Source organism: Bos mutus, chromosome 19 (genome assembly GCF_027580195.1).
Source record: "Bos mutus isolate GX-2022 chromosome 19, NWIPB_WYAK_1.1, whole genome shotgun sequence".
Classification (NCBI taxonomy): Eukaryota; Metazoa; Chordata; class Mammalia; order Artiodactyla; family Bovidae; genus Bos; species Bos mutus.
In genome coordinates this window covers 43,227,845-43,252,953 of record NC_091635.1, presented here as the reverse complement: position 1 = coordinate 43,252,953, position 25,109 = coordinate 43,227,845, and the positions used below count along the sequence as shown (strand labels likewise).

Here is a 25,109-nt window from a genome sequence, read left to right as displayed (position 1 = left end):
CTGGAATGGGTTGCCATTTCCTTCTCCAGGGCATCTTCCCAGCCTGGGGATAGAACCCATGTCTGCTGTACTGGCAGGTGGATTCTTTACCACTGAGCCACCAGGGAAGCCTCCTTTTTTCATACTTCCTCTGAAAGTCCCTAATTACTTTCCTGTTGGCATGGCTTTTTGCCTGAGCATTACTCTCATCTTTGCTAGACTGGGTATAAGTGCCCAACCTCTTGACTACCTTGGTCTCTGTGACATTCCATTGCTAAGATCCCTCTATATTTCCCTTTCCTCTTCTTTGGTTCCCCTAACTCCCCATTCCTCTCTAATTCTATAGTGAGACACCCAAACTTCAGACCTTTGCCCTCTGCTCATTTTGCTTTACGGGCTCCAGCCAGCATGTCACTGGGCCTAGTCACTCAGTTGTGTCTTTGCAACCCCATGGATTGTATCCCACCAGGCTCCTCTGTCCATGGGGATTCTCCAGGCAAGAATACTGAAGTGGGTTGCAATGCCCTTCTCCAGAGTATGTCATTAATTTATCCGAGTCAACACTGGTTATCCTGGTGCCTCCCATGAGGGCCAAACCACTCATTACACTTGGAGGTGTAGACTAAAAAACTTCCTCTCCAATCAAATTCATTCAGTGCCACTGAACCAATATTAAGTGTCCAAATGTCTACTATATGTACCATGCATAGTATAGTAGGAACTCTAAACAAAAATGCCAAAGAAGGTCATACCCAGATACTGTGGTGAACTATAGAGGCACCTCCCCTTCTGTAAAGGAGCAGCAGTCACTCTACTCCAGTCAATCCCTGCCCTGCAACAATGTTGACACAGTGTTGCTAGATCTTCTGGTTACTCAAGAGAAACCAGAGTTCTGAATTTACATATTAACTCTTCCAATTTGTACATAGGGCCAGCCAATTCACTTTTTTAAAAACACTGTGCAGTCAAAATACCTCTGCGTTCTGAATTAAGCCCACGGGGCACCAGTTTGACTAGCTCTGGTCTAGTAGGAAGACATGGGCTTCAGAGCCGAATAGAATTAGATGTGTGTCCTAACATCCCCTATTCTGTACTGTTCTACACAAGAGGCTTTTAGGAGAACTAGTGTTTGGTATGGTTTTAAATGCATCTCTTTGAATCATGCTGTTTTTCACTCAGACAACAATCTGATATTTTCTTCCAACTCTTCAAGAGGAGTCTTCCCCCAATTTCTTCCCTCCCCCCCACCTCCAGCAGGCCAAGGAGCAAGCAACTTCTTAGGACCCAGGCGCCCATTTCCCCAGCTGCTGGTGGCCAACAGCTCTCAACGGAATCCCTTTCCAGAAACTGCCCTCACAAGAGAGCTACCTGGAGCAGACAGCCTGCACAAATGACTGGGAGATGCAACCTCATGGTAGAACCACCCAGGGCCCTTCCCACTCCAGAGTTCCCTTAAAGGATCAGCAACCAAGGGGTCAGCTGAGGCCTTGTCTGTGACTGCATTTAGTCCAGCTTCTCTTTCTGCTGAATCCTACCCTTTCCATTCCTGTATGGTGTTCATCCTAAGGTTTTTACGTAGAGTCCTGCTTGCAAGTCTCCATATCAGAGTGGGTTTTCCAGAGAATCTGAACTAAACCAAAGAGTCCCTTGAGTGTGGTCTGATCCAGTGGGGCTGAATTGCCCGCTGGTGAGCTGGCAGTAGGGCCTCAGGTGAAGCCCCAGTAGACCCTGGTACAACTGTTAAAGCCCTCAGCAGCTGTGATAGGATGGGGGTATGGAGCGTATTGATAATGTTAGTGTGAGGATGCACCGCTAGATGCAATCTCTCAGGCATCTTTAAAATCTGGGGAAAAGAGCAGTTTAAGAACTATGGGATTGGGTAGCTATTGATAGAGTAAATCTTTGCCTCAGGAAAAGACAATCCAAAGTTGAAGGTGATTAATCACCAACTAAAGGCTAAGGATGAAAACTAGAGTACTTCCTTAGCAGCATATAAATGAGATGGGGGAGAGGGAGGAGGCAGAAAAAGCTCAGAATCAGGCCCAGGACCGAATTATCAGAGTAGAACTACCAAAAAATTGAATTCTCAGCTCTGCCAAGTCTGCAGTGGCAACGACAGGGCTGCAGTGGGGAAGAAGAAGGATCCTGACACTTCAGACAGAATATCTGGGTCAATGCACTTAAAAACTTTACAACCCCACATCACCCTAAACACTGTGGGTTTGTCAAAATGCCCCACCCCACCTTGCTTGAAAATGAAGTATCTAGGAGACTTTCCTGGTGGTCCAGTGGCTAAGACTCTGAGCTTCCAATGCAGGGGGCCAGGGTTCGATCCCTGGTGAGGGAGCTAGATCCCACATGCCTCAACTAAGACCCAGTGCAGTCAAATAAATATATTTTTAAAGAAAAGATAATGAAGTATCTACCTTGCAGAGCAACACATATCCTCCTCAGGATCTATCTGTACTTTTCCTCTGGTCTACCAGACCAATAACTAAAGTCACAAGATAATCTGAGTGAGAAAATGCTGGAGCTGCCAAAGGAGGAAAGGTACTATTCATTCTGAAAGAGCTAAAGGACCTAGCTAGCATATATATACTTGCAGAAGCTGGGAATATATATATATATATATATATATATATATATATATATATATAGGTCAGGTCCCCAGGGTGCTGACTGGGGAAGGGAGGAGGAAGAGGAGGGCATAAGGCCAGACAAAGCAGAGTTTACTGATATGAGCATCTTCCTGTTCTACAGTATTTTCATCCTGGCAAGAACCTCAGGAGCTAGTGCTAAAGATTGCTAGGATAGCTCTAGGGAACTTGGAGAAATCAATGGTCCACATTAGGCGAAATACTGACAGAAAGACTAGAGCTTTTGTCTGCAAAGGCTACTAGGGAGCAAAAGACACAGGGAAGTGGCCATGCTAGAGGGGATAGACTATGTGGTGGTGGTGGTTTAGTTGCTAAGTTGTGTCCAACTCTTGCGACCCCATGGACTATAGCCCGCAAGGCTTCTCTGTCCATGGGATTTCCCAGGCAAGAATACTGGAGTGGGTTACCATTTCCTCCTCCAGGGGATCTTCCCAACCTAGGGATAGAACCCACAGCTCCTGCATAGCAGGCGGATTCTTTACCACTGAGCCACCAGGGATTCCCGATATACTATGTACATCATACCAACTGACTACATGCTGCCACTAAGCACAAGGAACCAGGAACCCTCTGGGGGAAAGGACTCGGCCTTACTGGTACACTCTTCTCTACAGGTCTGTGTTGATGACAGAAGATACTGTTACAGAGCTGGGCTCCCTCATAGCAATGGGCCTAATAAGACCTTGAAGAAAGAGAGACCAAGTGGCAATGTTTAACCAGCAGAAATTAAGTGCCATTGTTAAGAGAGGTGAGATTAGCGTGGCAACCAGAGGGGCATGACCTACAGACAGCTATGGAGAGCGTTAACAGAACACTGTGTACTTAGAGGAAATGAGGGCACCAGGGTTCATTGTGTATACCTTTTATTTTTTTTTAATTCAAGTACTAGTGGTAAAGAATCCACCTGCCAAAAAAAAAAGAATCCACCTGCCAATGCAGGAGACATAAGAGATGTGGGTTCAGTCCCTGAATGGGGAAGATCCCCTGGAGGAGGGTATGGCAACCTACTCCAGTTTTCCTGCCTGGAGAATCCCATGGACAGAGGAGTCTGGTGAACTACAGTCAATAGGGTTAGAGTCAGACACGACTGAAGTGACTTAGCATGCATGCACAGTTTATTTACAACATTGTGTTAATTTCAGATGTACGGCAACGTGATTTGGTTATATATTTTTTTCAGATTATTTTCCATTATAGGCTATATTAAGATATTGAATATTGTTCACTGTATTATTCAATAAAAGCTTGTTGCTTATCTATTTTATATAAAATGGTGTGTATCTGTTAATCTCATGCTCCTGATATACCCCCCTTCCACTTTGGTAATCATAAACGTGTTTTTTATGTCTGTGAATTTGTTTCTCTTTTGTAAGTAGATTCATTTGCATTATTTTTATGATATATAATATTTGTCTTTCTCTAACTTACTTCACTTAGTATGATGTTCTCCAGGTCCATCCATTCTGCTGCAAATGGCAATATTCCATTCTTGTTTATGGCTTAGTAGTATTCCATTATATATGTCTGTATGTGTATATATATCACATCTTTATCCACTCATCTCAGTGGATATTTAGGTTGCTTCCATGTCTTGGCTATTGTGAATAGTGCTTCTGTGAACATTGGGGTGCATGTATCTTTTCAAGTTTTCATCTTTTCTGGATATATGCCTAGGAGTGGGATTGCTGGGTCATATGGTAGCTCTATTTTTAGTTTTTTAAGGAACCTCTATAATGTTTCTCCTAGTGGCTGCACCAATTCTGTGTACATCTTTTAAAACTCAAGGATGAATGAGGAGAAGTCTGAGGGACGCTGTCCCCATAAAAAGTCACAATCTTCTGCCTAGTTTCTGGACCTCAGCCAGTGTTCAGATACAGAACCTAACGACTAAAGAAGGCTGGATTTCCAGTAAGTGCATATAATAACAAGTCCTTTGGTCCTTCATGAATGTATAATTAGGATAGATATACTTGGTAGCTGGCAGAAGCCCCACCTTAGTTCCTCGGCCTGTGGGATGAGTGGTTATAGTGGGGAAGGTCAAGTGGAAGCTTCTGAAACTGCCCCCCCACCAACCTAGCCAGGATTCTAAATTTAAAAAATAAAAATAAAAAAACCTGCCTCCCCTGGGGGAATTACAGAAATTAGGGTACAATTGCAGAGTAGCCGCAATGGCAGACATGGAGACTGTGCGTGGGCCTGACAGCATGGGCTCCGGCTCCAAGGCTGATTGGGCTCCTGATGCTACCACGTGCCCAACCTGCCAGCAACAGAGACCAAAGCTGAGTCCCCTCTACGGCATCATCCCTCAAAGGAAACCACCAGCCAGGTGATGGCAAATTGACCTCTTCCAACCTAGAGGTAATAGTCATTTATCTTGACTGGAGTAGGTACACATCCTGGGTATGGGTTTGCTTTTCCTACCCTCAGGTTGGTTAGTTGGTTTGTTTCTTTGTTTTTAGCCCACATCACTGTTTAAGGGTCTACAGAATATTTGATCCATTGACACAAGATCCTAGGTAACATAGTACTGGACCAAAGAAACCTCCTTACAATAAAAGAGGTGTGTACAGCAGCAGATTCATGATCGTATACCTATTGGTCCTATAACATACCACATCACCCAGAAACTGCCACTCTAGGAATGTCTATTTGAAGACACACCTGAGGCCCAGATTAGAGATGATACCCTGAGAGGAGGGGGCACCATCCTCTAGGACAAATAACATGCCCTAGTCAAAGACCACTATGTACTGCTATGCCCCCAGTAGGTAGGATTCACAGATCTGAGAGCTGAGGGGTAGAAGGAGGGGCCCTGCTTCACATCAACCCCAGTGGTCCATTTGGGGAGTGTCTGTTTCCCATCCTCACAACTCTGGGTTCTGTAGGACTAGAGATCCTTGTTTCCAAAGGGGGAACTCTTCCACCAGGGGACACAGCAATAGTCCTATTAAGCTTCAAGCTATGACTGCCTTCCAGTCACTTTGGGGTGCTTGCACTAAGACACTAGCAGGCAAGAAAAGAAGTCACCATCTTGGTAGAGATAAGTGACCCTGATCATCAGGAAGTTGTAGAGATGCTATTAGGTAACAGGGGGCAGAATAGAAGATGTCTGGAGATTTCCCTGGTGGTCCAGTGGTTAAGAATCTGCCTTGCAAATGCAGGTGACCTATGTTCCATTCCTGGTCAGGGAACCAAGATCCCACATGTTATGGAGCAACTAAACCCACCCACCACAACTACTCAGCCTGCAAATCACAACTAGAGAGTCTATGCACTGCAACAAAAAATGTCACATGATGCAATGAAGACCCAACACAGCCAAATAAAGAAATAGATATTTTAAAAAAGAATATGTCTGGCAATCTACAAGGACATCTCTTGGTGCTCCCTTGTTCAATTATGACGGTAAATGGACAACTATAGCAGCCACATCTGAAAATGATGTGGTGACTAGAGGCTCAGATCCTCTCAGGGATGTGTGTTTGGGTCATCCTACCATAGAAGCCGCTGAGAGTAGCATAGATGCTACCTTAGGGTCAGGGAACTCTAGAAAGGCAAGGAAATGGAGATGATCAGTGCAGTCTTAAGACCAGTGACAGTGGTGAGGGCTACAATGTATCCTACCAACTATACTCTTATTAACTTCTCCTTGGAAAGGAGACCAACCAAAAGCTGTAGGAAATAGTCCCAGAGTTTATATGAAAAAAGTGGATTTGAACAGTAGAAGGCTTTGACGACAGGGAACACCACTGTGTCCACTTCAAGACTGAAGCCCTCATTCTGCACCCCCACCCCTCCTGCTGGGAGGATTAGTAGCTGGCTGATGCCTGTCTGAGACCCTATCAAGAAATTACCATTGATTAAAAACAACTGCCTTGTCCAAGGTCATATCCACTTCCCATGAAAACCCACTTCCAACCTAGGGGGACCCCCAACTTCTTCAAGCAGCTAAAGGCCTGGCCCTCAAGGACTCTGCCTCAAGGTGGGACTACTCTGATGGGCCTTCTCAACTGCAAAGCTCCTTGTGGAATTGGCCAAATCCTTTGTTGCAATTATGTCCTAGTTTAACTTCCCCTTCTTGCCAATCCTACTTTCTTGTTCCCAAAATGGATTAATCCTGAAGGCACTTCACAATGAACTTCCTGTCTACAAATCTCCATCTCAAAGTCAGTTTCTACCTGAGATATCCAAATTCAAATGACAGCACTACTCACTAACTACCTGACTGGCAAGTTAATTCGTCACTCTAAGCCTCACTTTCCACATCTATCAATTCAGTTTAGTCGCTCAGTCACATCTGACTCTTTGCGACCCCATGGACTGCAGTACACCAGGCTTCTCTGTCTATCACCAACTCCTGGAACTTGCTCAAACTCATGTCCATTGAGTCGGTAATGTCATCCAAGCATCTCATCTTCTGTTGTCCCCTTCTCCTCCCGCCTTCAATCTTTCCCATCATCAGGGTCTATTTTAGTGACTCAGTTCTTCGTATCAGGTGGACAAAGTATTAGAGTTCCAGCTTCAGCAACATCTATTCATGGGATGATAATAAAAGTACCTGGTTGGTGGTGCTCATGGTAAAGAACCACCCCCACCTGCCAATGCAGGAGATTCAAGAGATGTGGGTTTGATCCCTGGGTCAGGAATATCCCCTGGAGTAGGAAATGGCAACCAACTCCAATATTCTTGCCTGGGAAATTCCGTAGCCAGAGGAGCCTGGCAGGTTACAGTCCATGGGGTCACAAGAAGTTGGACACAACTTAGCACACACACAATGTTTCATAGGCTGTTGTGAGAGTTAAATGAAATAATACTAATAAAGGGCTTGGCACAGTGCCTGGCATCCAGTAGGTATTTCCCAGTTGGGTAAAAGAACACCCAAAAAGCTGGAATAAAAAAGAGCCAGTTTGACTCCGAAAACTAAAAAGAAAATAGCACTGGAAAGAGAGGAGGCAATCAGAGGGGAGTTTACATGTGTGTTAGCAGAGGTTCAGGGAGCATTTTGGTGGAGAGAAATACAGCGCACACTGCCAGTTGCCTAGCCATCATTCTTTCCTTTTCCCCTCAGTTATGTTCTTAGGAACATAAGGAATATGTGTCCACTTTAAAAACAAACAAAAATCCTTGCCTTCCCAGACTCTCTTTCTACTAAAGATGGCCAACTGACCCAGTACTCCCAATGAGATATAAATAGGACTCTAAGAGGTAGAGTTTCCAAAAAAATTTTGGAATTATTTTCCTGAAACAAGAAGATAGACTCAGCTGGCATGCATGAAGCCTTTTTATTCTTCTTCTTTCTGCAGTGAACACAGATTCAAAGTAGGTATTCAAATACCTACTTGGGGTGAAGTAGCCATTTTGCTAAAGACTAAAGGTAAGTGGGGTCCCTGACAATTTCTCAAGCAGTGATACTGACCCTGAACTGCCTACTCCTGAAGTTCTGGTAACATAAGGAAAACAAAACCTTCATTTAGTTATGCTGGTGTGTACAGGTGTCGTTAGTTAGTTAAGTTGCTCAGTCGTGTCCGACTTTTTGTGACCCCGTGGACTGTAGCCCACCAGGCTCCTCCGCCCATGGGATTCTCCAAGCAAGAATACTGGATGGGTTGCTATTTCCTTCTCCAGGGGATCTGCCCGACCCAGGGATCAAACCCAGGTCTCCCACGTTGCAGGCAGACGCGTTAACCTCTGAGCCACCAGGGAAGCCCCACAGGTGTCATTACCTGTAGCTGAATGCCACCCCAGTTGACACCAGTGGGTATTAAGAAATGAAAAGAGAGAGGACATTAGCAGCTGCTGTTTAGAGATCTAGGGGAACAGAGAGGTGACTCTCTCAAGTGTTACCATGAATTATAAATTGAAGAATGCACCTTTCATTTTTGGTTGCTGCATTCTTTTTCTGAATGCAATACCACCCTAAAGCTGGGCCACATGAAGCCTAGGATTTATTTATTTATCAATCAATAAATATGCCATCAGAGTAGCAGTAGTATCGTTAGAACTATCAATAGGAACAGCAGGGTCTGGGGAAGAGCCTGCAGAGGGAAACAAGAAATAGAAATCGACTCTATCATGACTTCACTCTTTATATCTGGACCTGAAATAATTTTTTTTTCTGTCTATCTTTGAAAACTCATCTGGGCCAGACAAAGACAAATCCTGTATGGTATCACTTACATGTGGAACCTAAAAAATAGTCAAACTCATAGAAACAGAGAGGAAAATGATGGTTGCCAATGGCTGGCGAGCTGGGGAAGTAGGGAGATGGTGGTTGAAGGGTACAAATCTTCAGTTACAAGATGAATACGTCCTAAGGATATAATGGACAGCATGGTGACATCAATAATACTGTACTGTGGGACTTCCTTTGTGGTCCAGTGGCTATGACTCTGTGTTCCCAATGCAGGGGAGCAGACCCAGCCAAATTAAAATTAAAAAATAATAATACTGTAGTGTATGTTTGAAATTGCTGAGACACTAGATCTTAAACATTCTCACCAAAAAAAAAAAAAAAAACCAACTGGGGTAATGGATGAGTTAATTAACTTGATTGTGGTAATCATTTCACAGTCTATATGTATCTCAAATCATCACATTGTATACTATAAATATGTTGCAGCCTTACTCGTCAGTTACACCTCAATAAAGCTGGATGGGGTGGAGGAAGCTGGCCTTATCCCCTCATGGCTGAACTTTGCCTGGCCACCCCAGGCCTCACTCCCTGAAGCTTTAAAACACTCGTTGCCATCCCATCTTCATCTCAGGGTGTGCTAGGCTTCTGGCTCCTAGCAATACCAAGCCACAGGAGAACAATAATAAATTTGCTCTGAATGATTAATCAAAGGGGAGCAGCTGGAAACAATTAATTACTGGCTAATTGTTATCAATTGTCTAGGTAACAAAAGCTAATATGAATATACTCATCCTATACGCGTGTTCTCATCTAGTTATTTAAAGGTGAGTTATAAACCACTGAGAAAGAAATGTTTTTCCTTCAGTCTTTGGTGCTATAGTTGTCTCCCAAACTTTAATGTCAGAGAATTCTGAAATCAAATTCACTTTCACTATCTTTCACTTCTTCATTCATTCATGTCTGTCTATGGCAGCTAAGTGTTAGATAGGACTTGTGATAGATGACTCAAATCTTGCCCTGAAGAAGTGCAGTTACAAGAAAAAAACAGCTCTCTAAACAATTACCCTGCCATTCTGTTATCATAGCATAATAGAAGCTTCCTTTCAAGAAGTGCTTACAATGTGTCAGTTACTCTGCACTTCTATACAATATAAGGCACTTATGTACAGTAACACTTAAAAATTGTATACAGCCTGTGAGGTGACAATTCCTAGCTCCTTTTTACAGGTAAGGAAACAGAAGCTCAGAAGGCAATGGCACCCCACTCCAGTACTCTTGCCTAGAGAATCCCATGGATGGAGGAGCCTGGTAGGCTGCAGTCCATGGATCGCTAAGAGTCGGACATGACTGAGCGACTTCACGTTCACTTTTCACTTTCATGCATTGGAGAAGGAAATGGCAACCCATTCCAGTGTTCTTGCCTGGAGAATCCCAGGGACGGGGGAGCCTGGTGGGCTTCTGTCTATGGGGTCGCACAGAGTCGGACACGACCAAAGTGACTTAGCAGCAGCAGCAGTAGCAAACAGAAGCTCAAAAGGATGCAGTAATGTATTCAGGGCACTCAGCTAGTGCGTGGTGAATCTGGTAGTTAAATGCAGCCCTGTCTGACTGAGATGCAGGTCCATTCTGTTAACCATCATCCTGTTCACAGAAGAGTTGTTGAAACACTCATCTCTCCATATATTCCATGTCCAGAGGAGTTTGAGAAATGCTATGCACTGTGGCTCCACATTCTCGATTCACAGTGTCATTTTGCTTTATAACATAATAGTTTAGGTCAGTGGTACTCAAACTTTTTTGAAGACATATTCCTATCACTAAAATGATTTAACACTCATGCCCAGTATAGGTTTATTTACTTAAACATTCTATACATATTCTAAACTATCCATTTTATTTAATAATGTATTACTTTTTGTTTTCACTGGCATGTCAGATATTAGCAATATTATTAATGATAGTTAATATATTATAGGGCTTCCCAGGTGGCGCTAGTGGTAAAGAACCCTTCTGCCAATGCAGGAGACATAAGAGATGCGGGTTTAATCCCTGGGTTGGGAAGATCCTCCAGAGGAGGGCATGACAACCCACTCCAGTATTCTTGCCTGGAGAATCCCCATGGACAGAGGAGCCTAATGGGCTACAGTCCATAGGGTCACAAAGAGTATATATTACGTACAAATATATTATAAAGCTATAAAATATTATTAATAATGTTTATAATAATATTTTTATTGAGAGCATTATGATTGGACTTTATCATTATTTTCAGCATCATGATTTATTGATCTTTTCAAAGTTCTGGTTCTAAAGATCAGTTTATTTTGTTACTTCCTTTTTTAAAGATGTATTTCTTTATTTATTTATGGCTGTGCTGGGTCTCCATTGCTGTGCGTGTGCCGTGCATTGCGGTAAGGAGGAGCTACTCTATAGTTGCGGTGCTTGGGCTACTTGTTGCGGTGGCTTCTCTTGTTGCAGAGCATGGGCTCTAGGTACTCGGGCTCAGTAGTTGTGGCACAAGGGTTTAGTTGCTCCACTGCGTGTGGGAACTTCCCAGACCAGGGATCCAGCCCACGTCTCCTGCATTGGCAGGCAGATTCTTAACCACTGGACCACCACGCAAGTCCACTTTGTTAGTTCTGTAATGGCTACCATAACTGAAAAGTTTCCTCTAATGATATTAGTTTTTCAGCCTCAGTTACTAACTCTGCAAGGATGCTGCTGCTCTTGCAACGTACTTAGTATATTTCCATTTTCCCTGAGTCTAATCAGTTGTTTGTCTAAACTAATAAATGGGTTCAAAATCTACTGAAACATTTCCTTCTTACCTTCAATGGGTAAAATTGTTTTACTTTCAAATTTTAAAAGTGTGCATCTATGAGAATTTTTATGTGTGCACACAAGTTTTTTTCAGGAAAAAGCCATGTAACTATGAAATAAAGAACTATTTTCAAAATGTTGTCTCCAAGGACTTCCCTGATGGTCCAGTGGCTAAGAATCCAGGCTCCCTATGCAGGGGGCCCAGTTTTGATTCCTGGTCAGGGAACTAGATCCTTCATCCTGCAACTAAGAGTTCTATGCTACAACTAAAGATCCTGCATGCTGCAACTAAGACCCGGAGCAGACAAATAAATACATACAAATAAATATTTTTTTAAAATGCCCTTTCCATAGCATGTTTCATTAGGAAAGGAGTTAGTCACTCTCTTCATCATTGTCAGAAAAGACCTTTATCTTGTGTGTGTGTCTGTCTGTTTAAAAAAAAAAAAAATTTAGAGTATTACTGACAGCCTCTGTCCTTCACAAGAAACCTCCTTATAGCCCTAAGGTACAAAAGATGATTGTTACCCACGTACAAAGACGCACCTTGTCTTGGATCCCAGAAAAGAGTACATTCTGTATCATCTGTGGAAGTCTAAGATAAGGGTTTATCTTCGTTCTATGGAATTCCAAATGTGGGAATAATTTCATATTGGTCAGGTTCTTGGTTGCACACATTCAGAGGCCACCTGCAGTTTACCTGAACAGAAACAGACAGTCCTGAAAGGATATTGATGGGTCACAGAACGGATGGGGAAGCAGAGTGATGGGCCCCAGGAAACAGGCAGGAACCAGTGGGGGTGAGTCAGCAGGAAACCCAGCCAAAGACATGACACAGGAACATTACTCACGGCCACAGGCACCGCTGTGAGTGCTCTCTAAGGGCTCCTGGGTCTGTGCGTCATCACCCCTCCGTAGCATCACTCCCGGCTGGAACATCCCGTTGGCTGAGCCAGAAAGCAGCATAGGGACTATCTGGCCTCTTTGAGCTTCTGCTGCAGGCAGAGCCCTCCTTTCAAAACCTTCAAGACCTTCCAAGGGTGGAATTCCAACTAAATAGAAATGAGACTTAGGTGCTGCATAGGCAGAAGAAAAAAATCACAATTTGGAAATATCCAAGAAAGAACTATTTTCGATCTTCTCATTTTAATTCAGAGACATGGTAGGTTTTTAAAGGACATATTTGAGATCCAGACTATTCAATTTGTCATACGCAATACTTTCGAGGGCAGAATGGGAGAGACTGGGTTAAGTGTGTGGCTTGAGCCTGGGTTTGAAGGCCAGGTCGGCTATTTCCAAGCTGTGTGGCCCTGGGCAAGAAAATCAGCCTCTCTGAGCCTATTCTTATCTATAAGATTGGGTCACTAAAGTACTTGCCTCACAGCGTTGGACTTTGAGGTTTTTGTGAGATAATGTTTGTGAAGATCTTACCAGTGACTAAGACTCCACACTCCCAATGCAGGGAGCCTGGGTTTGATTTCTGGCCAGGGAACTAGATCCCACATGCCGAAGCTAAGGATCCCACATGCCAAAGATCAAAGATACAGCGTGCTGCAATTAAGACCCAGCGCAACCAAATAAGTAAATTAAATAAATAAATATTTTAAAAAAATAAAGATTGGGCACTGTTAACTCTTACAAAGATGAATGAAAGTGTAAATAAAATGCTCCATTGAACATTAAATTCATCAGGATGCTAAGAAGAAACAGGCCTGGCTCTATTCCATTACCCTGAAACCAGGGAGCACTATGTCTTTTAACACCTTGAAGTGTGCTTCTTTTTAAAAAAGTGTTTTTTTAGGTTGGGCTCCCCAGAACCAAAGCCTGGGGTGAGAAACTGTGTGCACGTGATTTATTAAGGAAGGGCTCCAGGAGAAATCAGTAAAGGAGTGGGTGAAGGGGGAAAAGGAAGAGACCGACGAGGCTGCCATTCGGCCCAGCAATGCCGGGGACTCTGGAATGCAAGTCACACCTGTGTCTCTTCCAACTGAAGGCAAGGCCCTTGCACTCCGCACCTGCGGTCATCAATTAAGGACCACCCCAGGAGGATGAAAACTGCTAGGAACTTCCAAAACCCTGCCCTGGAGGAAAGAGGGGCTTCTGAAGCCTCAGATTAGGTTCCCAAAGAAGAGTCACGGGTGAGGCCATTGTAAACAAAAGCACACTTGAAGCTGGGGAGAAATGACAAAATGGTAAAAAATATGTATGTATATATCTGGGAGGATTTGGGCAGAGACTCAGCATCCTGCCCTCTGTAATGATTCGCTTATTGAGACCCTGAGCCTGGGGGATCCTCAAAAGGCACTACAGTGAAGAGGGAATCAACAGCCCAGCAGCACAAACCATGAAGGAACATTGTAAGAGGCATTTGATAGTCTTGGAGGACAATAAAGAATTAAGATGTATCTGCAAGTCCTAAACTGCAAATTACTATATATATAGGAGATAAACGGCAAGGTCTTCCTGGGTAGCACAGGGAGCTATATCCCATATCTTGTAATAAATTACAACAGAAAAGAATCTGAAAAGAATATTTACATAAAACTGAATCACTCTGCTGTATTCCAGAAACTAATACAAGATTGTAAATCAGCTATGCTACACGTGCCTGCTGAGTTGCTTCAGTCCTGTCTGACTCTTTGTGACGCTATGGACTATAGCGCACCAGGCTCCTCTGTCCATGAGATTCTCCAGGCAAGAATACTGGAGTGGGTTGCCATACCCTTCTCCAGGGGATCTTCCTGACTCAGGGATTGAACCCAAGTCTCCTGCAGCTCCTGCACTGCAGGCAGATTCTTTACCGCTGAGCCACCGGGGAAGCCAAAATCAGCTATACCTCAATTGAAAAAAGGAAAAAAGAATTAAGATGACTTCCCACTTCCGACCTTCTGTAGTTACTTTTTGTTAACCCTTTTCTGTTGGGAAGCACCAGCACGTGGTGGTTAAGAGGCGCCCATCAATTAGAGCTACACAGTCTTGGTTTTGAATATAACATCTGGCCTCAGTTTCCTCATCTTTAAAACAGGGATAATGGGGACTTCCCTGCTGGTCCAGTAGCTAAGACTCTGCACTCCCAAAGCAGGGGACCTGGTTCAATCCCAGGTCAGGGATCTAGAGATCACACGCTGCAACTAAGAGCTTGCATACCACAACTAAAAGATGCTGCATGCCGCAACGAAGACTGAAGATCTGTGTGCCGCAGCGAAGACGCTGTGAAGTCAAATAAATAAAATAAATGTTGAAACACAACAACAACAAAAATAAAAATAAAAGAGGGATAATGATAGTGCCTACCTCACAGGGTTGTTGATTCCTAAGGAATCAACCAGTTCCTCGTTGTAAAGCACTTAGAGTGGTATTTGGTAATAAGGTAAACAGTCTATTGCTGTTGTTGTTATTGTTCAGTTGCTAAGTTGTGTCCGATTCTTTGCGACCCCATGGACTGCAGCATGCCAGGCTTCCCTGTCCTTCACTATCTCCTGGAGCTTGCTCAAACTCATGTCCATTGAGTCAGTGATGCCATCCAACCATCACCCATGGTTTGGCCAAAAGCAACATGCCTGGACCATGGCTGTCAAACAACTAGATGAATGGGCAGAGTCTTTGAAAATTGCTTTGTGGATTCTGGGTAAGTGGAAATGTACAGAGCAGCTGTATATGAAGTTGAAAGAAGTGGACTTACCTGGATGGCTGTGTTGCTGGAGATCTCCTATCCTCCAGGATACCCACCCTCAGACTAGGGCACCTTGCTCTCTCCTCCCAGGGAAAAAACAGCAATACAGGGGAAGGGTTTGGAGTCAGACTGTCTGGTCTGGGTTATATCCTGATCAGAAGCAAACTGGGTGACCTAAGCTAAGCATGGAGCCTCTCTGAGACTCGGTGTTCTCATCCATAAAATGGAGTTAATTATATTAATAAGACCTATTTCATAGCGCTTTTTTTTTTTTTTTTTGGTATGCCACATGGCTTGCAGGATCTTAGTTCCCTGGCTTCAGCCATGAAAGCATCGAGTTCTAACCACTGGACCATCAGGGAGTTCCCTGGTTTTGTTTTCAATTTTGTTTTTTCAATGTTCATTGGACCTATAGCACATTGCCTGGTATGTATTATGTGATTAAAACATGTTATCCATTATTATTTGGCCAAAATTCCTGAAACAAACTTCATTCTTGTTAAGCTTATTTAAATATCATCAGCTTTTTGGTTAGTTATGGTTTATAAAAGCAAAATATAAAAATAGTATTGTCTTTTCAGGCTGAGAAGAATGTTTTCAAACTTAAATAAAAATCAGTGAAGCCTTGTTTTCAAACCAATTTCTGTTAGAAGCCTGATGTGTAGAACCAATGAAAGCTGCTCTGGGGTGGAGCCTAGACAGCTGGCCTCATCCTTCTTTCTCAGCTGACATTTCTGACACCCTGGGGAGTCCTGGACTCCTGAAATAAGAACACCCCCCATATCCCTGCATTTTTTTCTAGTGTCTTCTTATTTTACAGTCTGAAGTTCACTAGGGGAAAGTGGCTCATTCAAGATCTCCCCAACTCAGTGGGGGATTAGGAGGTACAAGCTATTGGATGTAAGACAGGCTACAAGGATGTGTTAAACAACATGGAGAATATAGCCAATATCTTGTAATAACTGTAAATGGAGTAAATATTTAAACTGTATAAAAAAATAAAAATTAAATTGGGACTTCCCTGGCAGCCCAGTGGTTAAGACTTCATGCTTCCATGCCCCAAACCAGGGGCACATGTTTGATTCCTGATCAGGGAACTAAGATCCCACATGCCACATGGTGAGGCCAAAATAATTAATTAATTAATTAAAACTTTGAAAAGATCCCCCCAGCTGGAAAATAACAGAGTAGGTGCCTGAATCCAGTCAATATTTCCTTTGATAGTTTCTCATGCTTCCATCATCTGAGCAATTCTTGGGTTTGCTGACTAAAGTAGCGTTTCATTGGTTTATTGGACAATTACTTGCTTCATAATGTAGTTCCTTGCTGTGATTCCTGCCTTTGTAAAATTCTTTACTGTTATAAGCAATCATATCCATGAATCTGACATTTGATGCTATATATTTTCTTAATTTACACTTAAACTAAAAAGTGTGAAAATATAAAAGTACTTGTCCGTACACCATTTAAAGCTTAAGTATGCATACCCCACAGACCCTCCCAGTGATTTCCATAGTACATTTTGGAAAATACTGCTCTGTGTGCAAAAAAGAAAATACCTTAGCTTTAAGGAAGCCAGTTCAGGGGAGGAACCATATCTTTACCAGAGACCAGGAGGTTCAGGCTTCTCAGATGGCACTAAGTGGTAAAGAACCCACCTCCCAATGCAGGAGACTTAAGAGACGTGGGTTTGATCCCTGGGTCGGGAAGATCCCTGGAGAAGGAAATGACAACCCACTCCAGTATTCTTGCCTGGGAAATTCCATGGACAGAGGAACCTGGCTGGCTAGAGTCCACGGGGTCACTAAGAGTTAGATGTGACTTAGCATTCACACAGGAGGTCCAGGGATTTTCTGGGCCCTCTTCCCTGTGGGCTTCAATTCAATAGGATGATACAAGTTTAGAATGAGTTTAAAGGATGATTCCAGTGGAGCTGGTTTGGGTCTTAGTTTTTTGTTTTGCTTTGATTAACAGAAACAAGACGTGGGAAGTCACTGAACCGCAAGCTCTTCGGAAACTGTCTCTTGTTCTGTAATTAAATGGGTTCTAAGCACTATGAAATGTTTGGATTTATAACTTTTAAGAACTTTTCTATGTGTCTTTACTGTGTACACTTTACAACTTATGAAAGTTGCAGTTAGTCCAGCCTTTGTAATCACAAGAAGATGTTGCAGGGCCTCGTACTGTGAGGAAATAATTCACACCTTGGAATGCTAATTGCACTTGCTCTTCAACCCAGAGGCTCAAAAGGCAGCAGGACCCATGTGCAATGGTATACACCCCGTCTCGTCTGGCTGGATCTGGTTTCGAAATGAAGAAAGAGAAGAAAATCATTTACGTTTTGCCTAAAAATAGTCGTTTTAAGGGTTCCCCCTCCTTCAAATAATGCACCCACTATAGGCTGTGCTAGATATAGAAATGTAAAGCTTTTTCCATTCTCTTCAAAGGTCAATTTGTTAGTTTACTTTTTCCACTTAGTGCAACTCCTGTCATTGGCTTGTCACCTTAGATCTGACACGAAGGTAACATAAACCAGGAGCAGTCAGGACCAGTCCTTGCTTAGATTTCACATCCAGAAGAGCTAATATTTGGGACCTCCCTGGTGGTCCAGGAGCTAAGATTCTGTGCTCCCAACGCAGGGCTCCCTGATTAGGAAGCTATATCCCACAAACCCTGCATGCCACAGTGAAGACTGAAGATCTCGTGGGCAGCAACTAAGACCCAGCACAGCCAAGTAAATAAATGAATTATTAAAAAAATACTTCATAATATTTTTTCCATTTACACGAGTATCAGAGTCCCAGTGTTTGCAAAAGACTTCTAGAAATTTGGGAAACACAGATTAGCTAGTCAAGCTGGCCCTTAAAAATGAACTTTAAAAACTGATATAAAAAAAATATATATATATAAAGCATCATCAGTACACTAGCTGAAAGCACAGACCTTCATTTTAGACAAACCTGAGTTTGAATCCTGACTCTACTGACTGAACTTGGAGTAAGTTCATGAACTTGCTGTGCTTCAGGGTCTTCACTTCTAAGGCAAGGGTACAAAGAGTACCGACTTCATAGATTTTCTTTGAGGATTAAATGAGATAACGCACATAAAATATTTAGAACAGGGCTGGACACAAAGAAAGCATTCCAAAAAATGCTAGCTATTATTTTTGTTGTGACCCTCATAATTACTACCATTCTGCCACACAAATTATCAATACCTAAAAAAAAAAAAAAAATTATCAATACCTGAAGTAGGTGTGGTCATTGTGACAGATTTAATGGACTGGCTCCCACAACATCCACTCCGACCCTTTCTAAAACCCCCAGCACCTGAATTCTTTTGTAACTAAGGTTTTACATATGACCCAGGTTCTGCTGAGTAGATGCATGTGTGACCCAGAAAGGTGACAGTGATTCAAATAAAGTGACATTTTCATGTGGGTGGATCCATTTTCTTGCAAGAACGACAGTGGAGAAGCTTTGGTAAAAGTTCTAGTGTCCAGAACTCCCCTGGCAGTCCAGTGGTTATGTTATGATTTTAAAATAAGAACAGAAATAGATGAGAAACCTGGTAAAACTGAAACCACACTTCACCCAGGACTCTACCCATCACACACTTCCACTGCAGAGGGTGTTCCATCCCTGGTTCAGCAGGGTTTCATGCAGCCCGATGCAGCTAAAACAGAAAAAAAGTTCCCGTGTCCAGAACCTAGTCTCATAGGTATTAAGTGGTAAGCAGCCACAACGGTGTCTCCATGAGAACAGTCCCATTTATGGTTGGGCATTTCTCCAGAGACTGTTCTGGCTGTGTGGTATGTCAGCCTGTTTCCCTGGCACTGATGAAAACCCTGTAGCCTACCTAGTAGCCTGCTCTAATCCTGTTCTGTTAAAACTAGCTGGAGTGAATTCTGTTGCCTGCAATCAAGGACACAGTGATTATCAAGCAATCAATACATAATTATCAGAATAATCCTAATTACCACAGTCAAAAAGTTTTCTTTACTAAGTATATTCTGTTTCCTAAAGGAATCAAGATCAGAATGTATAAAAACCTTCGAAATGCATTCACCCTAAAAGATACCACATGAATGGAAACTTGTTTTGTTGTTGTTTTTTTTTAAGGCTTAATTTTCTTCAGCAGCAGAAAAGGGGTCCCAGAAAGTCACTTAGTATGTATATGTGCTTGGCTCAGTGTGTTGTATACGGTCATTAACATCCTACCCTCTAGGATGGCACCTAGGAATGTGCTCTATTATAATGATAAGAATGCCTTGAAAGACACTAACAAGGGCATTGAGACCCATCTCCAGGCAGATTTTGAATTGACGAAAAATGACATTGTAGTGAGTAGAGTCCTGGGTGAAGTGTGGTTTCAGCTTTACCAGGTTTCTCATCTGTTTTTGTTCTTGTTTTAAAATCAGAAGATAAAATTCTTTCCTCCTACAAACGCTGCTCTTCAAGCATCTTCTCTGAGTGAGACAGAGGCCATCCTTGACAATTCTCTTATCATTTAATACTTGATTTCCCATTTTCCCCCTTTACATCCTCCTGGCAAAGTGAAATGACCACCTCAGTGCAGATCAGGGAACTTCCCACAATCCTGAACTAATAGGCGGAAATGTCAAGTGCTTAAGTTACTTATGTCTTTCTCCAAAAAAGTTCCTAAAAATGCTGGACGTCTGGCTTAGTCAGTCAGATGGTATATTTGTTTCCTATTGCTGCTGTAATAGTTGTCACAAATTTAGTGACTTAAAACCACATAGATGTATTATCCTTACAGTTTTAGACATCAGAAGTCTGAAATCAATTTTACTGGGATTTAGCCAAGCGTCCACAGGACTTGTTCCTTCTGGAAATTTCAGGGGAGAATCCGTTTCCTTGCTTTTTTCAGCTTTTTCAGGTTGCCTGGATTCCTTGCCTCCTGGCCCCTTCCTCACATCACTTCAACCTCTTGTTTTCATGGCCACAACCCCTACTACTGACTCTGAAACCCCTCCTGCTTTCTTCTTATGGGGATTTTAGGATTACACTGAGCCCAGTTGGATAAGCCAGGACAGTTTTTCATCTCAAAATCTTTAACATCCCTTTAAAGTATTTTTGACATCCCTTTTGCCCTATATGGTAACATGCACATGTTCTGGGCATTTGGGATATGGACATGGGGTGGAGGTCAAGAACCAGAGTTCTAATCATGTTTTCTCAGTCAGTGGGGGCTTACTATAAGGTTACATTAGAAATTAGAGAATAGGAAATAAGAAAATCAACTGGTATTTGAGATACAACACAGGTACCTGATTATCTTGCTGGCCTCTCAGCAACAGATCTTTTGCTTGTGACTCTAGACTTCACTGATACCATGACTGTCTCTACTTCCTCTATTTCTTACTAATTATCTCAGCATCTCTCACAGTCAGATTTAACCAGACACCATCCTGCAGAAGGTCCTCCTTTTCTGTCATGCTCTTGTATCAGGACATCTCATTGGCTGCTATCTAGCCTACAAAGGACAACTTTTGAATCACGTGCCAATCCTTAGTCCAATCAGCTTTGGCCAAGGAAGCATGACCACAGGACCCAAAACATAGACCCCAGTGCATAGGAACCACAAACATTTTTCTCTGAAAGGGACTGAGAGGTGGCAAGCATTCAGAGATTATCAAAGACTCCGCTTCAAACAATCAATGTCATAGACTTCTCTCTAAACAAAACAACAATCAATGACCTCAGAGTTTGGGCAATAATTTTTTACCACCTGATTTTAAAAGCTGGCACATATAAGTGCCTGTTACAAATGGGTTTTAGTTACCATTTACAAAGTATTCTTAAGAGAAAAAAAAATTATAAAATGTCCAAAAATGAATAAAGAAGGAGTTCTCCAGGAAGTTATGATGTCATAATAGCTTGTAGTTTAATCACTAGCAAAGATATGCACATCATTAAAAAAAGTCTTCAAGGTCAAAGGCCTTTATTATACTTCAGATTACATAAAGCAACACACTGAAATTCCCAGAGCTTGAACCATCCAAGAAAAATAACCCTTATAGCTTCCAGGACACTGAGTTTAATTCATTTGATAAACATTCACTGTCTTTCATAGAGAGATGAGATCTAGGAAAGGGGAGAAGTCATATGGAATGCAGCACAGACACAAATTGACTTCTCTTTAATAGGAATCAAAGAGAGTGTTACACTTATACTCTCGGATTATGTCAGATAATCACAGGCTCAGCCACTGGATTAGTCATATCATGAATTTCATAATCACTATGTAATTGACACAGACCTTTAAACAGTCCTTTCTTCCTGGAAGCCAGTTTATTGCTGGAATTAAAAGAACTGTCACTCTGGGGAAAATGGAACCTACTTTTCACTTGGCTCACCTTGGCTGTGAGTAAGAAAGAGCTTTCCAGGAGTTTTGTTCTTCCTGTCCAAGTTGTCCAAGTGGAAACAAGTAGATTGTCCTTAAGGATGCAAAGATTCTCTAAGTGGGAGCCTGGAGCAAAGGCAAAGGAGAAAGTGTTTAATGCCCAGGCTGTTAGAAGTAATGGACTATGCTGTGTGTGTTTCCACTGCGTCAATACCAGCATGTAATCAAACCTCCATGCAGCCCAGGAACATCCATTCTAGCCTGGACTCTTAGAGCCAGAAGAATGATTCAAGTTATTGAATCATTGATTCAAGTCAAATGATTTGGCCACTTGCCAGTCATTTGACCTTTGGCAAATGGGACTGACCAGGGAGCTTGTTCAAACAGGACTCTTGTCATGATTTAAAACAGGTAAAATAAAATGAAAGCAGGCAAAATGCAGTTCACTATCTGTGAATAGACGCCCTCCACAAACCTTACTCTTGTTATCCATCATCCACTCTCACCACCTCAGATGTTGAAGTCCTGTCTAGAGTAATGTCACACTCCTCAAATCACCAAACGCTTTCTCTCTTCTTTGATACTTGGTCATTCTAGGCTCTCCAACAGCCCATGAACTCTTTCTAACACTAAATGTAGTCTGGGTGCTACCTGCAAGCACTCCATTTGGCTTTTGACGATTTCTTCTCCTCCGCTATATTCTAAGCAACTGTCTGTTATTTAAGAGCCTCCTCTCTTTCTTCCCTCCAGTTCTTCATTCCTGGTCTTCTCTTTCCCTAGTCTTGTACCTCCAGAGGCCAAAGTCTACAGTGGATAGGAAATTTCCCGTCAGGTTTAGAACATGTGAAATGTGGTCAGGTTAGAAGAAGAAAAAGAGGAAGGAATCATGCCTGTTGCTTTATTTTTTTCCACATAAATTCAGCTCCTCATAAATTACTCCCTATCTTTATGCAGCTTCTCAACCTTCTTCTTTTTTGTTTTTTGTTTTTTTTGTTTGTTTGTTTTTGGCTATTCCACACAGCTTGCAGGATCTTAGTTCCCCAACCAGGGATTGAATCCAGACCCCAGCAGTGAAGGCACTGAATCCTAACCACTCGTTGCTGTTCAGCTGCCAAGTCCTGTCTGACTCTTTGTGACCCCATGAACTGCAGCATGCCACGTTTCCCTGTTCTTCACTATTTCCTGGAGTTTGCTCAAACTCATGTCCATTGAGTTGGTGATGTCATGCAAACAGCTCATTCTCTGTTGCACCCTTCTCCTCCTGTCCTCAATCTTTCCCAGCTGCAGGGTCTTTTCTAGTGAGTTAACTCTTTGCATCAGGTGGCCAAAGTGTTGGAGCTTCAGCTTCAGCATCAGTGCTTCCAATGAATATTCAGGGTTGATTACCTTTAGGATTGACTGGTTTGATCTCCTTGCTGTCCAAAGGACTTCCCTCAACCTTTTCTTAATCCCCTTTGATTTATTGGCAAATATTGGGTATGATCAAGAGAGCAGTCACACGGCATTTCCTGGCCTCCATGGCAGTCCAGATTAGGGCCAGATGACAGGGTTCTAGTGAGTTGGATGAGGGTCGATGTGTTGTATGTGACTTATATACTTGGCCCCCAAACATCTTACACAATCTTCCACATTCTTTTTCTTCACCAGTTGGGTCATTGGATAGAAAAGGTCTAAGGAAGAATTTCCAGGAGGCCCTGGGGAACTATGGGGCTCCAAGATAGAAGGGGCCTGGATCCTTGAGTCACTACTTGGAGGAGATTGCCCAGGAGAGCTGCCCAACTCACTGTGAGGTGAGGGGGAAATAAATCTTTGTTGTACTAAACCACAGAGTTTTGGAGTTCTGTGCTACGGCAGCTGGTGGGTGGTTTTTTTTTTCAATATTTGTTATTTATTTATTTGGCTGCACTTGGTCTTAACTGTAGCACACGGGATCTTTGATTTTCATTGCAGCCTTCAGACTCTTAGTTTGGACCTGTGGGATCTAGTTCCCTGACCAGGGAATTGCCTGCTGCATTGGGAGCACAGAGGCTTTGCTGCTGGATCACCAGGGAAGTCTATAGTAGCTAGTGCTAATTAACCTTATTAATACATTTAAAAAGTTTCTACAACATAAAAAGGGCTTAACAACCATTAGTTTTTATTGACATTATTAGTTGTTCAATCAGCTCATAATTATTGATGATTACATGTATTTTCTCATGTGTTTTCCACAATTCCTCAGGAGGTAGATAGCCAGGCCTTGCTGCCTCCCATTGTAGGACCTTCATCTGTGTTCTTCTTTCTGCCTAACCTACTCCTTCCTCCCTTCTTCCCTTTGGCCACTACTAATCCCTAAGATCATAGCTCAAGAGGAATTTTACCCATGAAAACCTCCCTCAACCATCTAGGCTTGCTCACTGCCCCTTATCACATGACCTTGTAGGTCCCTACATTTTTCCTACAGAGTACTTATCACAATTTGCCATTGCATGAATATTGATTTAATTCTTTGGTGAATATCTCCCTTCCCCACCACAGAGTGAGCACCAAGAGAATGGGGGCCATCCTCTTTGATTCACTGTTGCATTCCCTGTGTGCCTTGCCCAGTGGCTGGCATATTGGACATGCTCAAAAATTATTTGGGTTGTGCATGTCTCTGCCCAGGGTAGGTCTCACAGGCTGTCTGCTTCATAGGGGGGTCAAATGTCTGTGGAGGATTGAGCTGTCATCTTTGCCAGTTTAGAAACTCTTTTTTCATTTTTCATGGAAGCCCAGAAATCTGGGAAATGATTCACAATAACCACACTTACAGGATATCTACTTCCTGGCCTTAAAGTCCCTGGGAAAATAAACTAGTTAATATTCAGAAATGTATTTGAAAGAGGATGGTTTTGAGAGGAATTTGTTTCTTCTAGGCTGGAGAATTAACCTGGCTGTCTTAAAGAGTGCATCTTTCTTTTCCAAATATACGCACTTTGATTAGATACCATCGAAGCTATGCTTACTGAAGGCCATAGCACATAATAGGAGCTCAATAAAGACCTGAATAACTATCTGTGAATCTTACTGTTAATAGCTAAATGACTGACAACTGTACTTATATTCATTTTCTGGACCTCTGCAGATAATTACTTTTTGTTGTGATAGTATCTGTCCCTATATCTGCACCATGGAAATTTGGGAAGAACTGGTGACCAAGAGCCAAACTCAAGACTACAGATTTCTTGAAGTTAAGAATCATCATCTTCCTCACCCCTACTCCACACCAAAAAAAAAAAAGATTATCATGATGGCCAACATTTATCATGTACTTTTCCATAGGAGGCACTTTACCGCTGTTGTTTAACCCTCATAACAACCTTGTGAGCAACAGCCTCATTCTCTAGATGAAGAAATGATGCCCACACAAGATAAGGAACATATGGAAGATGACCTGACTAGTAAGCAGCAGAGCCAAGATTAGAACTCAGGCCTATGTCACTAGAGTCTGCCTTTTCCTTCA

The 25,109-nt window shown here is 42.5% G+C and overlaps 1 long non-coding RNA gene across 3 annotated transcripts in view; it reads right to left on the bottom strand.

Annotated features, from left to right (window-relative positions):
• Positions 1–12,481: 12,481 nt before the first annotated feature.
• LOC138992140 (uncharacterized) overlaps positions 12,482–25,109 on the bottom strand; it is a 49,527-nt gene continuing 36,899 nt past the window's right edge. For 2 of the 3 annotated variants that reach the window (XR_011468047.1, XR_011468045.1), the window contains exons 4-5: positions 21,642–21,754; positions 16,332–17,562 (exon numbers count right to left, since the gene is read on the bottom strand). This is a non-coding gene — a long non-coding RNA (uncharacterized lncRNA). Of the gene's footprint in view, positions 14,800–16,331; positions 17,563–21,641; positions 21,755–25,109 lie in introns of those variants that run through there. The other variant, XR_011468046.1, reaches the window with a different exon arrangement.